Genomic DNA, 15,292 nt, shown 5'->3' on the forward strand with positions numbered 1-15,292 from the left:
ACCCAAAATTGGGTAAAACCCTATATACCATAATATGTGACTTTTTATTAAGGAAAGGGTTTTTAGGGATTGTTGTTTTCCCCCTTCGACCCATATCTTAATTGATTAATTACACGCTTTGGTAGGCTTCGAACGACACTTTGTATTCATATCGCGTGAATTTTGAATTTAGATATATGATAAAAAATTTGTTTCTTTTTTTTAAACCTAACTTTGGTTTTTAAAAAGAAAAAACGTCATTTCAATTCAAATGATTTTTCGAGGTAGTTTTAAAAAAATCTTTTTACGGTGAGGAAAAAAGAGGTTTTTGACTTACACGCTGTGATACCTATTGAATTTGAAGGGCAAATAATCTTTTTTTTTTGTTTCTTGAGTTTATTAAAATCAAATGGTGATTTAATGTTTTTCCTTTTATGTAAATCTATTTTCTAGTTTACTTTATGTCCCGGGGGCATTTTTGGGGGTTTTATAAAAAGATTGGTTTTAACATGAATCGTTTGTGGGTTTTTTGTGATTTTTTATTTTTGTTGTGTTGTAGAAACTGTGAAATTTGTTTGTTTTTTTTGTGTTTAAAGCCGTTTTTTTTTTTTAAAAAAGCATTCAGTTTTGTAATAGGGAGTAACCCCCCAGGTTCCTGGATTTTGTCCGACAAAAAGTTCTCCGCAAATTTTGCCCAAATGCCCCCCCAAAGAACAGGGTGGAGGCGAATGATTTCGACACAAAATCTTTTATCAATTTGTCCGGAGAACATACGCCTGCCGGGGGACGAAAAATATTAACTTTTTAAAAGGGGTGTTACAAAAAGAATGATGAATGGTGAAAACATGCAGATCATAATAGACTGTACGGAAAAGTGCAGGTGATCATGGTTCCTGGTCGCAAGGAGAATCAGTCGGTCCAATAAAAGTGAAGTGAAAAAGTTTTTTCTAATAGCGCGGTGTGGGGGGGTTTGACTGTATTTTAATACATTTTTAAAATTTAAAGTTGTGAGGTGTAGTATTTAATTAAATGAATAACAAAAAGGATGTAATATTTAATTTTTTCTTTCTCTTTTAAAAGTCGCGTGAAATGTTTGTTGTGCGTGAACAGTTGTTGTTCTTTATTTTTTTTTTGTTCTTTATGACAAAGCGTTTCGTGTTTAGCGTGGTTCTAAATAAATAATTTTCTAATTAAAGAGTTTTTCGGTTTGAGCCAGAAATTTTTATATGAAATTTTTTGGGTTTGTTTTTAGATGTTTTATAATTTTACTTTTTGAAAAATGACAGTATTATTTTGACTTATTCTTTTTTTTGTTTACATGTTTTATTAGAACATTTTTTACAAATGGTTTGAAGGTAAAGGAAATGCGATAATTTGGGATATGTGGGATTTTCATAAGAAATGTATAATACTTTTTTTTTAACCGGCGTAGGGAGGTCGATTTATTCCCCTCATGAAAAGGACTCGCTCAGGTTAAGTGTAGGCTTTAAGTTATGAAAAAACATTAAAATTTTTAACGAAAAATTGGTTTCTGTAGGGCATTTTTAAATTGTTTTTTGAAAATTTTTTTCTTTTCAGTGTGGGGTTTACTACAGAACCAAAATATTTCCCCGAAACTTTTGGATTTCTCGAAAACCCAGGTTTTTTAATAAGCATCTAACGCCTTTGTTTTAGTGTGTTGTTACTATGGTGGCTGATTTTAGAACATTCCTTCATTAACACGGCTTTTGTAGCACGTTTTTTTGGTCACCCGGTTCACGCACCGTGCGTTTACAAAGCACCCTGCGAAATTTTTAAATTTCAAAATGTGTGTTGGACGCGCCAACACAACAAAACGAACTATCAACTTTTCTAACGGAGCAATTTATTTTGTGCTGGTAGCGCTCTGTCAACAAAACACAAAATAAAATGTCGTCTTTTGCGCCGGCAAAAATCTTTTGATTAAAGCTAGCAGGCCAACGCGTCGCAACGAAACATTCATTATACGAAATTAAATTACTACTTAGTGTTCAAGTTTTTTTAGTTTCAGTTTCGCGCGTGGTGGCGCCATTAAACTGAAAAAATCATGTGGGGCATGGGCAACAAAATGTCTTATTGACGCACCTAGTTTCCAAAAAAATTTTTTTTGCGCGTTGGCGTGCACAAAACGACACGCCAAAACTTCAAAAATGTTTTGCATTTGGGCACGCGGAAACAAAAACGAAAAAGTGTACAAGCAGGTGGGGTAAAACCCTTTTTTTACATTTAAGACGATATTTTGATGTACTGAAGTCAAGTTATATCATAATGTACCATGAAATGGTTTTCGGGGCCCTTCGTTGTAGGTGTAAAAAAATACAAGGAAGTTGGATTTTTAAGAGCAGTAGCATGTTAGACGGACTTCCTGTCTCGAATTTACGGTTTAAGCAAGTTGAATAAGTTATTTTAGTATATTCTGGTGCTTTTTATCTTACTGTCTGTTTTTATCACAGGTATGAAAAATTTTACCATGGTCTAACTTCTTTTTGTTGGAATTAATTTTTAGGGGTTTTAAACTGTTGTCTGGTTTTTATTTTTTTTTTGATTAATCGGTTACTATTTCTGAAAAAAGGTTGAATATTTTTTATTGGGTTCTTTTGACCCCAAAGAAGTGAAGCCCATTTGTTTTAGTTTTAACCGAGGTACTAGTTGTTTTCGACGTCCCTGGTTAACCCATTTTTCAGTATATTCAGTCCAACTGTTTTTAAAGACTCCCCTTTGGGTAAAGAAAAGAGACTCTGTTGACAGGTGGTTTTGAAAGGGTCATTTATTGTAGGTTGAAGGGGAAAAGAAAGTAGTTCGCTTCGTAGGGGGGTCTATATTTGCACGCGGTTTTTTTGTGGACCTTCGGGGGGGGTCTTTTAAAATAGGGTTGACTGTTATACTATTAATTTTGATGGTTTTAAACGGGGGAAATTTGGGAACAGATTTGGACTTCGTGAACGATGTTGATGCGCTCGTGCAAAACCCCCGACAAGGTTCGAATCCCTTCATGTGAATTTGCAATCAAACTTGATTGCGGAAGGTCGGTGGTTGTACCTATTTGCTCACATATCACAATTAGTCAGCGAACACACTGGTTCCTTTCTTGAAAGAACGTCGTAACGAAACTATGTTTTGCATACAAAAACACATTGAAAAACGGCGCCTTTTCGGTAAATGAAAGACATGAAAGCAATGGGGAGTTTTTAGTTTTCACACGTACGATGGTCAAGGTTTGTCGGTCCCCTAAAGTGAAGTTTCCCCATTTTTTCCAAATTTGGAAAGGAGACTTTTTTTTTTCGTTTTAAAAAGAAAAAAGTTTTTCGTTAATACGAAATCATTTCGTTTAAACGAAATAAAAAAAAGTCTCACATTACCTAATTGGAAAAAATGTGTGTAACATGTCACTTTAGGGGCACCGTAGGTTAGCCTATTCCAGACCGAGTTAAAAAAACAATATCTTCATTGAAAGCTAACTACTACCAAATCAAATGTAAGCCTACAGTGGTCAGGTCACAAGTGGTCAAAGTATAAATAATCATAATCTTTCTTCCTATCCTATTGCCCTTTCTCAATGGCATCTTTGTTTTCTTTTACTCTGACGCAGTCCAGTATGTGTATATAGCATTGTGTTCCTATCGCATTTATTCATTACTTTTATACTCTTCAATAGCAGACCGAGGGCCCTTTGTCCTTGTCAGGCACAGAGTGTGGTATATCATCCTAGTGAAAATCTTGTTTGGAAAGAATTTGTGGTGGACGGATAGCTCAGTGGTTTGCACACTGGCCTTCCAATCCTGGAATTTTCAGAAACGCTTTTCAGTGTTTCCCACCCAACTAGAGGTGTACTGGTCAGGAACCCAGGCAATCCTTGCGTGTATCAGTGCTTTACACGGGGCACGTTAAAGAACCAGGCTGTCTATTCGCAACGAGCTAGGCTAAGTTAGCCGGACAAGCCTGTATCTGATTTCTGATCTCTCTGTCGTGGGGGCTTTGCCTGTTAGGCCGAGGTCAACGTTATGAAATGATGTGTGATTTTTAGCTCGACTATTCGAAGAATAGTCTAGCTATTCTACTCACCCTGGCGTCGGCGTCGGCGTCACACCTTGGTTAAGTTTTTGCATGCAAGTATATACAGCAGCCATCAATTAAAGGCATATAGCTTTGAAACTTATTTTTTCTTTTTCTAGGTCAATTACCAACCTCTATGGGTCAAGTCCCATAACTCTGACATGTATTTTGAGCAAATTATGCCCCCTTTTGGACTTAGAAAATTTTGGTTAAAGTTTTACATGCAAGTTACTATCTCCAAAACTAATGCAGATATTGATTTGAAACTTCGCATGTGTCTTCAGGGTTATAAAACTAGTTGATAGCAGCAAGTCCCATAACTCTGACTTTCATTTTGGCCAAATTATGCCCCCTTTTGGACTTAGAAAATTCTGGTTAAAGTTTTGCCTGCAAGTACATACAGCTATTTCTAAAAGGCATATAGATTTGAAACTTATTTTTTCTTTTTCTAGATCAATTACCAACCTCACTGGGTCAAGACCCATAACTCTGACATGTATTTTGAGCAAATTATGCCCCCTTTTAGACTTAGAAAATTCTGGTTAAAGTTTTACATGCAAGTTATTATCTCCAAAACTAATGCAGATATTGATTTGAAACTTCACATGTGTCTTCGGGGTTATAAAACTAGTTGATAACAGCAAGTCCCATAACTCTGACCTTCGTTTTGGCCAAATTATGCCCCCTTTTGGACTTAGAAAATTCTGGTTAAAGTTTTGCGTGCAAGTACATACAGCTATTTCTAAAAGGCATATAGATTTGAAACTTATTTTTTCTTTTTCTAGATCAATTACCAACCTCACTGGGTCAAGTTCCATAACTCTGACATGTTTTTTGAGCAGATTATGCCCCCTTTTAGACTTAGAAAATTTTGGTTAAAGTTTTACATGCAAGTTATTATCTCCAAAACTAATGCAGATATTGATTTGAAACTTCACATGTGTCTTCGGGGTTATAAAACTAGTTGATAGCAGCAAAACCAATAACTCTGACCTTCATTTTGGCCAAATTATGCCCCCTTTTGGACTTAGCAAATTCTGGTTAAAGTTTTGCGTGCAAGTACATACAGCTATTACTAAAAGGCATATAGATTTGAAACTTATTTTTTCTTTTTCTAGATCAATTACTAACCTCACTGGATCAAGTTCCATAACTCTGGCATGTATTTTTGGCAAATTATGCCCCCTTTTGGACTTTGAAAATTCTGGTTAAAGTTTAACATGCGAGTTTCTATCTCCAAAACTAATGCAGATATTGAATTGAAACTTCACATGTGCCTTAGGGGTTATAAAACTAGTTGATAGCAGCAAGTCCCATAACTGATATGCATTTTGGTCAAATTATTCCTCCTTTTGAACTTAAAACTCTTTTGATATTTAACCTTTTTAGGTAATATTTTCCTGCCTCTGGGACAATATTTCGAATAGTCGAGCTTGGCTGTCTTACGGACAGCTCTTGTTATTTAGCTCATCTAAAAACACTTGTTCACCATCATTAGCTGACTCTGTACAGCAAGAAACATAATTCCATCCTGCTTTTTGCAAGAATTATGGGCCCTTTTGGACTTAGAAAATCAGATTTCTTGTTTAAGTTTTATGTTTAGGTCAATTTTTCTCCTAAACTATTAAAGCTATGATTCTTGCAACACTTGTTCACCATCAAAAGCTGACTCTGTACAGCAAGAAACATGACTTCATCTAGCATTTTTGCAAAAATTATGGCCACTTTTGTACTTGGAAAATCAGATTTCTTCGTTAAGTTTTATGTTTAGGTCAACTTTTCTCCTAAACTATTAAAAGCTAATGCTTTGAAACTTGCAACATTTGTTAAGCATCAAAAACTGACTCTGTACAGCAAGAAACTAGCTTTTTGAAAGTACTATGGCCCCTTTTGGACTTGGAAAATCAGATTTCTTGGTTATGTTTTATGTTTAGGTTAACTTTTCTCCTTAACTATCAAAGCTATTTCTGTGAAACTTGCAACACTTGTTTACCATCAGAAGCTGTACAGCAAAGAACACAACTCCATCCAGCTTTTTGCAAGAATTATGGCCCTTTTTCGACTTAAAAAATATCAGATTTCTTGGTTAAGTTTTGCGTTTCTAAAGGACAACTTTTCTCCTTTACGATCAAAGCTTTTGATTTAGAACTTGGATCATTTATTTGTCATTAAAAGCTGACACTTCACAGCAAATACCGTAACTCTGCATTGCTTTTTGCAAGAATTATGACCCCTTTTGGACATAGAAAATCATGGGTAGGTCAGTATTTCTATTATACAGAGACAAAAAATCAGATGAGCGTCAGCAAGGCGCAAGGCGGTGGTCTTGGTTTGCTCATACGACTGTAGCATTCTAGGGCAGACTTCGGGGGGTATTTGTCACCAATAGTGACAAATCTTATTTGTGATTATTTTTACCGCAGTTATTGCCCTTTGATAGTTTTGCTATATAGAATATAGAGAACAATCTTGTGTCTGAAAACTTGGCTATTTAGAGGAAAGCCACCGTATATGGGGGCATCCGTGTCCAACGGACACAATTCTAGTAATTATTCGATTAAACAGTTGGTCAAGAATATGTTTTCTTGCATTTTGTCCAAAAGGCAGGTCTTTAGGTCAAAAGTCACGGTGACAAATGGAGCTCAAAGGTCAAAAGTGTCCTTCATATTTCATGTCCGAAGCATAACATAATTAACCTTTCAAAATTTTAATTTAAGTCTTGGCATATAGGCAGGTGGAGATGAGACGATGTTTAGAGCGCATGGAACAGACCGGTAGGTTAAATGTCAAGGTCACGGCAAGTTCAAATCTATAGTTTCTTGTTGTTTATATGCTGCATTTTGTCAAATAGTTCCATTCCCAGCTTTTATTTTTCCGCCTGCTAAGGTTATATAGTTTCAGAGGTTCAAAGTTTCAAAGTTTATTACATATCAAGGCTGATTACAAGAATAAGAAATGTACAATTTGAAAAACAGTAGCAAGACATGTGTAACAAAATAAAACAAATTGGAATAGCACATGTTTTTTTCAAGGAATGTATCCACAAAAGTAGCCGTACAAAATGTCCAGATTGAAAAAGAAATACCAGAAAATATCTATTAAAATTTACAATTTTATTAGTGGAGAATGAGTCTTATTAAAACAAGCTAAAATATTCGTACAAAATAAAGTCAGTTGAATAAATCTAGATTTACTACTATATTTTATTGATTTTTCTGGAAAAAAGTAGGGAAGATGTAGTTTAATCTGATTTGGGAATTTCGTGTCTCAATTATTTATCATCGTTTTCAGAATAATTTCAAACAAAAGTGAGAAATATCTGCAGAAAAAAGAACCAAGAATGATGAATACACGACAGACCTGGCACAAGCATGAAAAGCATGACACCACCACAGCCGCCCTGACACAAGCATAGCTCAACAAATTAGACACATAGTTATTCCCCACCTACAAAGTATACTAGTATGGGGATATACTGGAGTTACACATGTACGCCCGTCCGTTCGTCCATCGTGTCAGCTGGGTAGATTTTCATAAAACTGGCATCAATAATTAACCTCATCATGACGATGTGCAAAACGCACAACCCAGGCCACTAGGCCCAAAGGTCAAAATACTCTTGGAGGTCAAAGGTCAAATAGCTTGACCTCATGTCCGCTACATACTGTCTTAACGGCTTGGACGATATTTAGCTCGATTAATCAAAGAATAAGGGGGATAACACTGTCACCGTTGCATTCAAGTTAAAATTTTATGACAAGCTTCTCAGTTTTACTCTTTTTTTCTGACAAGCTGTTCCATTTTAAAGTATCTTCTCGGCTAATGACCTTTAATGTATTAAATCGATCTTAGAAAGGGACACACATCTTTTTCGATCTTAGAAAGGGACACACATCTTTTGGTTTAGGGCCCGGTATCTCAAATGTCAAGGTTACTGGGGTCAGATTTTGTAATAATGCTGGTTATAGGTTTATGACACACTTCTCGACCAGACTAATAACTCATAATGTTTCTTTGCACTAGTATTCAAGTTCAAGGTCACTTTTAAAAGTCAAAGTCATGATGACATCATTTTACTGTGACTTTCCCTTATCAATGCGGCGTCTGGTGGTACTAATCATCTTCAATGACTGAGAGCTCTGTGTGTGTGTGTGCGTGTGTGTGTGTGTGTGTGTGTGCGTGCGTGTGTGTGTGTGTGTGTGTTCGGGTTTAACGTCTTTTTCAACAACTTTTCAGTCATATAAACGACGGTGTCTACTTGTAGCAGTGAGCACAATGCCCAACTTTATAGTGCTGTCTCACTGGAATATCACGCCGTAGACACGTGGCATGATACCCCACCCAGTCACATTATACTGACACCGGGCTGACCAGTCCTAGCACTATCCCCTTAATGCTGAGCGCCAAGCGAAGAAGCTGCTAGTACCATTTTTTACGTCTTTGGTATGACGCGGCCTGGGATCGAACCAACGACCTCCCGCACTCGAAGCGGACGCTCTACCACTAGGCTACCGAGGCGGTAGCGACTGAGAGCTCTAGTTGGCAATGTTTAAGCGGCTTCATGTGTAACGTCGACTTTATTGTATCAATTATTTGACAAGTGTACTCAGTTTAGGATAAATATTCTCAGTAAAACTGAGAAAATTATTTATTTTCGGATCACTGATACAGTCGAACTTTTAGACGAGACAAATATTAAATGAATAATTTTCAGCAATCGAATGAAGTTCTGTATTCACTGCAGAGAGAAGTATTTCCTGTGAGCACCTGTCCGCTTGGGTGCGCTTTTTAACAACTTCCGACGAAACTTCAAATCCATCACCTAGTGTGAAAGTATACTTGCGTTACCGTAAAGCTCGATTCTCGAGCTCGCTATTAAGGGGAGGTCACTCTAACCAACCCGTTTTTTCCATTCAAATTTACTTCCCCTTCCTTAACGTCATTTGCAATATTAAGGGGAGGTCACTTTAACCACCCAGTTTTCCTTTCCATCCAAAGTTATTCCCCCTTCCTCCCTTGACGCCATTTGCAATATAAAGGTAGGTCACTGTAACCGCCCCGATTTCTTTCCATCCAAGGTTAGTTCCCCAACCTCCCTCGATGCCATTTGCAGTATTAAGGGGAGGTCACTCTAACAACCCCGTTTTCCTTTCCATTCAAAATTACTTCCCCTTCCTCAACGCCATTTGCAATATTAAGGGGAGGTCACTCTAACCGCTCCGATTTATTTCCATCCAAGGTTACTTCCCCTGCCTCCCTCGACGCCATTTGCGATATTAAGGGGAGGTAACTCTAACTGTCCCGTTTTCCTTTCCATCCAAATTTACTTCCCCTTCCTTCCTCGACGCCATTTGCAATATAAAGGGGAGGTCACTCTAACCGCCCCGTTTTCCTTTCCACTCAAAGTTACATCCCCTATCCCTGGATGTCATTTGCAATATGAAGGGGAGGTCACTCTAACTGCTTCGTTTTCTTTTCCATCCAAAGTTACTTCCCCTTCCTCCCTCAATGCCATTTGCAATATAAAGCGGGGTCACTCTATCCGCCCCATTTCCTTTTCATTCAAAATTACTTCTTATTCTCCCTGGACGCCATTTGCAATATAAAGGGGTAAGTCACTCTAACCGCCCGTGTTCCTTTCCATCCAAAGTTACTTACTTCCCCTATCTCCCTCGACGCCATTTGCAGTATTAAGGGGAGGTCACTCTAACCACCCCGTTTTCCTTGCCATCCAAGGTTACTTCCTCTTCCTCCCTCGACGCCATTTGCAATATAAAGGGGAGGTCACTCTAACCACTCCGATTTCTTTTCATCCAAGGTTACTTCCCCTACTACCCTCAACGCCATTTGCAATATTAAGATGAGGTCACTCCATTCACCCCTTTTTCCTTTCCATCCAAGGTTACTTCCCCTACCTCCCTGGACGTCATTTGCAATATTAAGGGGAGATCACTCTACCCGTTTTCCTTTCCATCCAAGGTTACTTCCCCTATCCCTGTATGTCATTTGCAACATGAAGGGGAGGTCACTCTTACCGCTCCGTTTGTCTTTCCATCCAAAGCTACTTCCCCTTCCTCCCTCGCTGCCATTTGCAATATAAAGGGAGGTCACTCTATCCACCCCGTTTCCTTTCTATTCAAAATTACTTCCCATTCCTCCTTGGACGCCATTTGCAATATAAAGAGGAGGTCACTCTAACCGCCCGTGTTCCTTTCCATCCAAAGTTACTTACTTCCCCTATCTTGACGCCATTTGCAGTATTAAGGGGAGGTCACTATAACCACCCCGTTTTCCTTGACATCCAAGGTTACCTCCCTTTCTCCCTAGACGCCATTTACAATATAAAGGGGAGGTCATTCTAACCGCCCCGTTTTCATTTCCATCCAAAGTTACTTCCCCTTCCTCCCCCGACGCTATTTGCAATATAAAGGGGAGGTCACTCTATCCGCCCCATTTCCTTTCCACCCAAAGTTACTTCCAATTCCTCCCTGGACGCCATTTGCAATATAAAGGGGAGGTCACTTTAAACGCACCATTTCCCTTTCCATCCAAAGTTACTTCCCCTATCTCCCTCGACGCCATTTGCAGTGTGAAGGGGAGGTCACTCTAACTGCCCCGTTTTCCTTGCCATCCAAGGTTACTTCCCCTTCCTCCCTCGACGCCATTTGCAATATAAAGGGAGGTCACTCTAACCACTCCGATTTCTTTTCATCCAAGGTTACTTCCCCTACCACCCTCAACGCCATTTGCAATATTAAGATGAGGTCACTATGTCCACCCCGTTTTCCTTTCCATCCAAGGTTACTTCCCCTACCTCCCTGGACGTCATTTGCAATTTTAAGGGGAGGTCACTCTAACCCCCATTTTCCTTTCCTTCCAAGGTTATTCCCCTTTCTCCCTCAACGCCATTTGCAATATTAAGGGGAGGTCACTCTAACCGCTCCGTTTGTCTTTCCATCCAAAATTATTTCCCCTTCCTTGCTCCAAGCCATTTGCAAAATAAAGGAGAGGTCACTCTAACCGCCCCGTTTTCCTTTTCATCCAAAATTACTTCGTCTTCCATCCTCGCCGCCATTTGCAATAAAATGGGGGATTCACTCTAACAACCCTGTTTTCCTTTCCTTCCAAACTTCCCCTATCTCCCTCGACGCCATTTGCAATATTAAGATGAGGTCACTCTACCAGCCCCGTTTTCCTTTCCATCCAAGGTTACTTCCCCTACTTCCCTCGACGCCATTTGCAATATTAAGGGGAGGTCACTCTAAACGCCCAGATTTCCTTTCCATCAAAAGTTACTTCCCCTATCTCCCTCGACGCCATTTGCAATATAAAGGGGAGGTTACTCTATCCGCCTCGTTTTCTTTCTATCCATAGAAACTTCCCCTTCCTCGACACCATTTGCAATATTAAGGGAGGTCACTCATACCGTCCAGTTTTCCTTTCCATCCAAGGTTACTTCCCCTACCTCCCTCGACTCCGTTTGCAATATTAAGGGAAGGTAACTCTAACACCCCATTTTCTTTTCCATCCAATGGTACTTTCCCTATCTCCCTAGACGCCATTTAAGTTATTTTCCCTTATTTCTACGACGCCGTTTGCAATATAAAGGGGAGGTCACTCTATCCGCCCCATTTTCTTTTCCATCCAAAGGTACTTCTCCTATCTCCCTAGACGCCATTTAAGTTATTTTCCCTTCCTTCCTCGACGCCGTTTGCAATATAAATGGGAGGTCACTCTAACTGCTCCTTTTTTCCTTTCCATCCAAAGTTACTTCCCCTATCTCCCTAGACGCCATTTGCAATATAAAGAGGATGTCACTCTGACCACTCATCTCCCTAGACGCCATTTGCAATATAAAGGGGAGGTTACTCTAACCGCCCGGTTTTCCTTTCCATCCAAGGTTACTTACCCTATCTCCCTAAACGCCATTTGCAATATAAAGGGGAAGTCACTCTAACCTTCCCGTTTTCCTTTCCATCCAAAGTTACTTCCCATATCTCCCTGGGCGCCATTTGCAATATAAAGGGGAGGTCACTCTAACGTCCCCGTTTTTCTTTCCATCCAAAGTTACCTCCCTCTTCCTTCCTCAACGGTATTTGCAATATAAAAGGGAGGCCACTCTAACCACCCCTTTTTGTTTCCATCTAAATTAATTTCTTCTACCTCCTTCGAAGCCATTTGCAAAATAAAGGGGAGGATACTCTGACTATCCCGTTTCGTTTCCATCCAAAGTTACTTCCTCTACCTCCCTCGACGTCATTTTCAAAACAAAAGGGCAGATCACTCTAACCTCCCCTTTTTACCCCCAAAGCTACTTCCCCTACCTCCCTCGACGCCATTTGCAAAATGAAGGGTAGGTCATTCTAACAGACACGTTTTATTTCCATTGAAAGCTACTTACCCTACCTCGCTCTTGGCATACAGACACTAAATCACTAAATAGAATCAAAGCCTTGAAATGATTGATGGTTGTGGGTTTTTGGTAGATTTATTTTCTGTTTTAATGCCAGTCTATGAATATACATGAATGAAAAACAAATACAAATTTAATGTGCCTGAACTCTGCCTGACCCAGCTTGTGGTGTAACCATGGGCTAGAATACCTTACCATGGATAGATCTTATATAATCTAAATGGTCAGTGTGAGTGGATACAGGTTGAATAAGAACTGCTTGTTCATTGATAATTCATCCGCATTGTTCATGAATGGGACTATTTTGTGTAGCACATGAACATCCTTTGGATGTGATTCGGAATAAAATAAAGATGCTATGATTGTCAGAAATACACTTTAACTTTGGTAGCGGGGATAAACCCGCAACCAAAAATGGCGCGAAAAAAAGGTAGTGTCGCATAATGGCGCATACAAATAGTCCTCAGTTTTTTTTGTTGTTTTTTTTTTTTGTTGTTGTTTTTTTATTCTTGCTATGTAGAGCTATTTTCCTTATTTTCTTTGTATTTTTGTTGTTGCTAAAATCACATAAGAGATCTATGCTTGACATGTAGGTAGCATTGTCATAATGAAATAACAACATGACAGAATTTTTCATGGAAACTTAGATAATACACCACCACTATAATGTGGGGTCTACTTTTTAGCTGATTTTTCAGTTTGTGAGTTTGACTGAAATTATTTTTCTTGCATCAGACATGACCCCAACTTTCTTTTGATTTTCATTTAGCACAGACAATATTCTTCAAGAAAATGTAAGTTACAGACATTTAAAGTGGCTCCTGATGTGTGCTGCGGCCATTGGAAATAGGTCCATTTTATATAGAATAAAGAACAAAAACTATTTAGTGTGCTATAACCTCTTACCTTCCTCGAAGCCATTGCAAAATAAAGGTAGGTCACTCAAACCGACCTTTTTTTCGTTTCCATCCAAAGTTACTTCCCCTACCTCCCTCTTTTTGTTTCTATCAACACATTTCACTGATAAAACTAATTTTATTTTGTATATTGTAAAGGACCCAATGATGATTTAAGGTGAACGAACGTATTGTGCCGTTATCCTGAAAATCCGTCGGCAATGTAATAATATGTACAGACTTTTGGACAAAGATACGAACAATATATCGACATCATGCAATGCATTCTCAAGCTCCCCTGAGATATAAAAAAGACAATAATATCATTTGCTTAAATAGATTATTTCGTATTGTATCTCGCACAAGTTCCAACTATCGATGATACTGCTATTTCTTCCAACAGTAGCAGCAGTAATGCTGTAATTACTGCTAATATGAAATAAGGCACTGCCTCAATCGGGAATCGATCCGACTTCAACTCATCCCATAACATTTGAAAAGAACTGTCTAATGACAGTATTTTTAATTCGATAGTAACTATCTCATTCAATATATCGCATGTTACCGTAGAGGGATCGATTTCGATTTTCGTCGCTACGCCTAGGATAGATTCCCTATCAATTTAAAGGTAGATTTTGGAATAAAACAACACTTCTCATATTGTATTGTATTACAGGCAATTTCCCCTCTTGTATAGGTGCACCCTCCGGAGAAGTATATTTATTTATATGAACAGTGCTCACTAGGTGCTTTTATTTACAAGTGCACACTACGTGTATATATACCATATATCCATTATTTTCAAGAAATTTAGGACTTTTTCAGATAATTCAAGATCAAGCCTGGGTACCTATGATTTTTTTATATATATTTCCATTTTAAACTTGATTCCCAGTCAGTACACAAAGTTTAAAGAAATTCTGCCCGTACGAAAATTTTCGCCCTATATACATACAGGCAACTGTCCCATTTCCCCTTAAAGATATTTCTTGTCGTACCTGGTATTGGACCCTCTATAGTTTCGTATTCAGTGTCAATGAAGTACACAAATTAGATTTAAGATTATTGAAAGCTATTTAATATAGGCCGTATTCCCGTATTCACCTCGGAAATAACGTGCTATAAATACAACGTCACTCTTTAGCCGTAACGCTATTTCTCTTATTTCCGTATTCACCTCGGGAAGATAACGCTACTCCTTATACTTAAAGCTATTTATCTTTTTTCCATATTCAGCTCGAAAAGAAGAGGATACCAATACAGTGTCACTCTTAAGACGTAAAGTTATTTCTCTTCTGTATAGTGTAACGTTTGGATACCGTATGGAAGCGGAAACTATTGTCGTCAAGTCGCCACAAATAATATCATCTTCGCATAGAATATTCATGAATTCTGTTTCAAATATTCACTTTCGTATTTTAACAGCTATCCCAGTATATCAAATATTTATTGTTATGTTGCTACCGTTGTTTTCTTCACAAAACAAAAATAAAGAAAATAGTTGATTTTTAATACAAAAAATAAAACGGATGAATAAAAATGGTGAGTAAAATTCAATCTGAACATATCTTAATTTAATATAATACTTATTATATCATCTTTATAACATTCTCTACCTTTTATATTTCTATGAAATGCTACATACAAAATGTGGATCAAGTTGTTACAATCAGAATCAAATGTCCAAAAATATATAAAATTAATGTATGTTTTTATGTTTTTCTCTTTTTTGTTATTTTAAAATATGCAAAATGATAACTCATGGTGTATTCATTTGTTTCTAAAAAATAATTTCTGATAAAACTTACCCGCCCCCTCCCACCATGTACATGTACAATTTTTAACAAGAAATATCATTTAAACAATATATGGCAAAGAGGAAATAATGTCTGCCGTATGGAAAATGAGAATTAAATAGAAAATAGAACTTATA

Source organism: Mercenaria mercenaria, chromosome 11 (assembly GCF_021730395.1).
Source record: "Mercenaria mercenaria strain notata chromosome 11, MADL_Memer_1, whole genome shotgun sequence".
NCBI classification, from domain to species: Eukaryota; Metazoa; Mollusca; class Bivalvia; order Venerida; family Veneridae; genus Mercenaria; species Mercenaria mercenaria.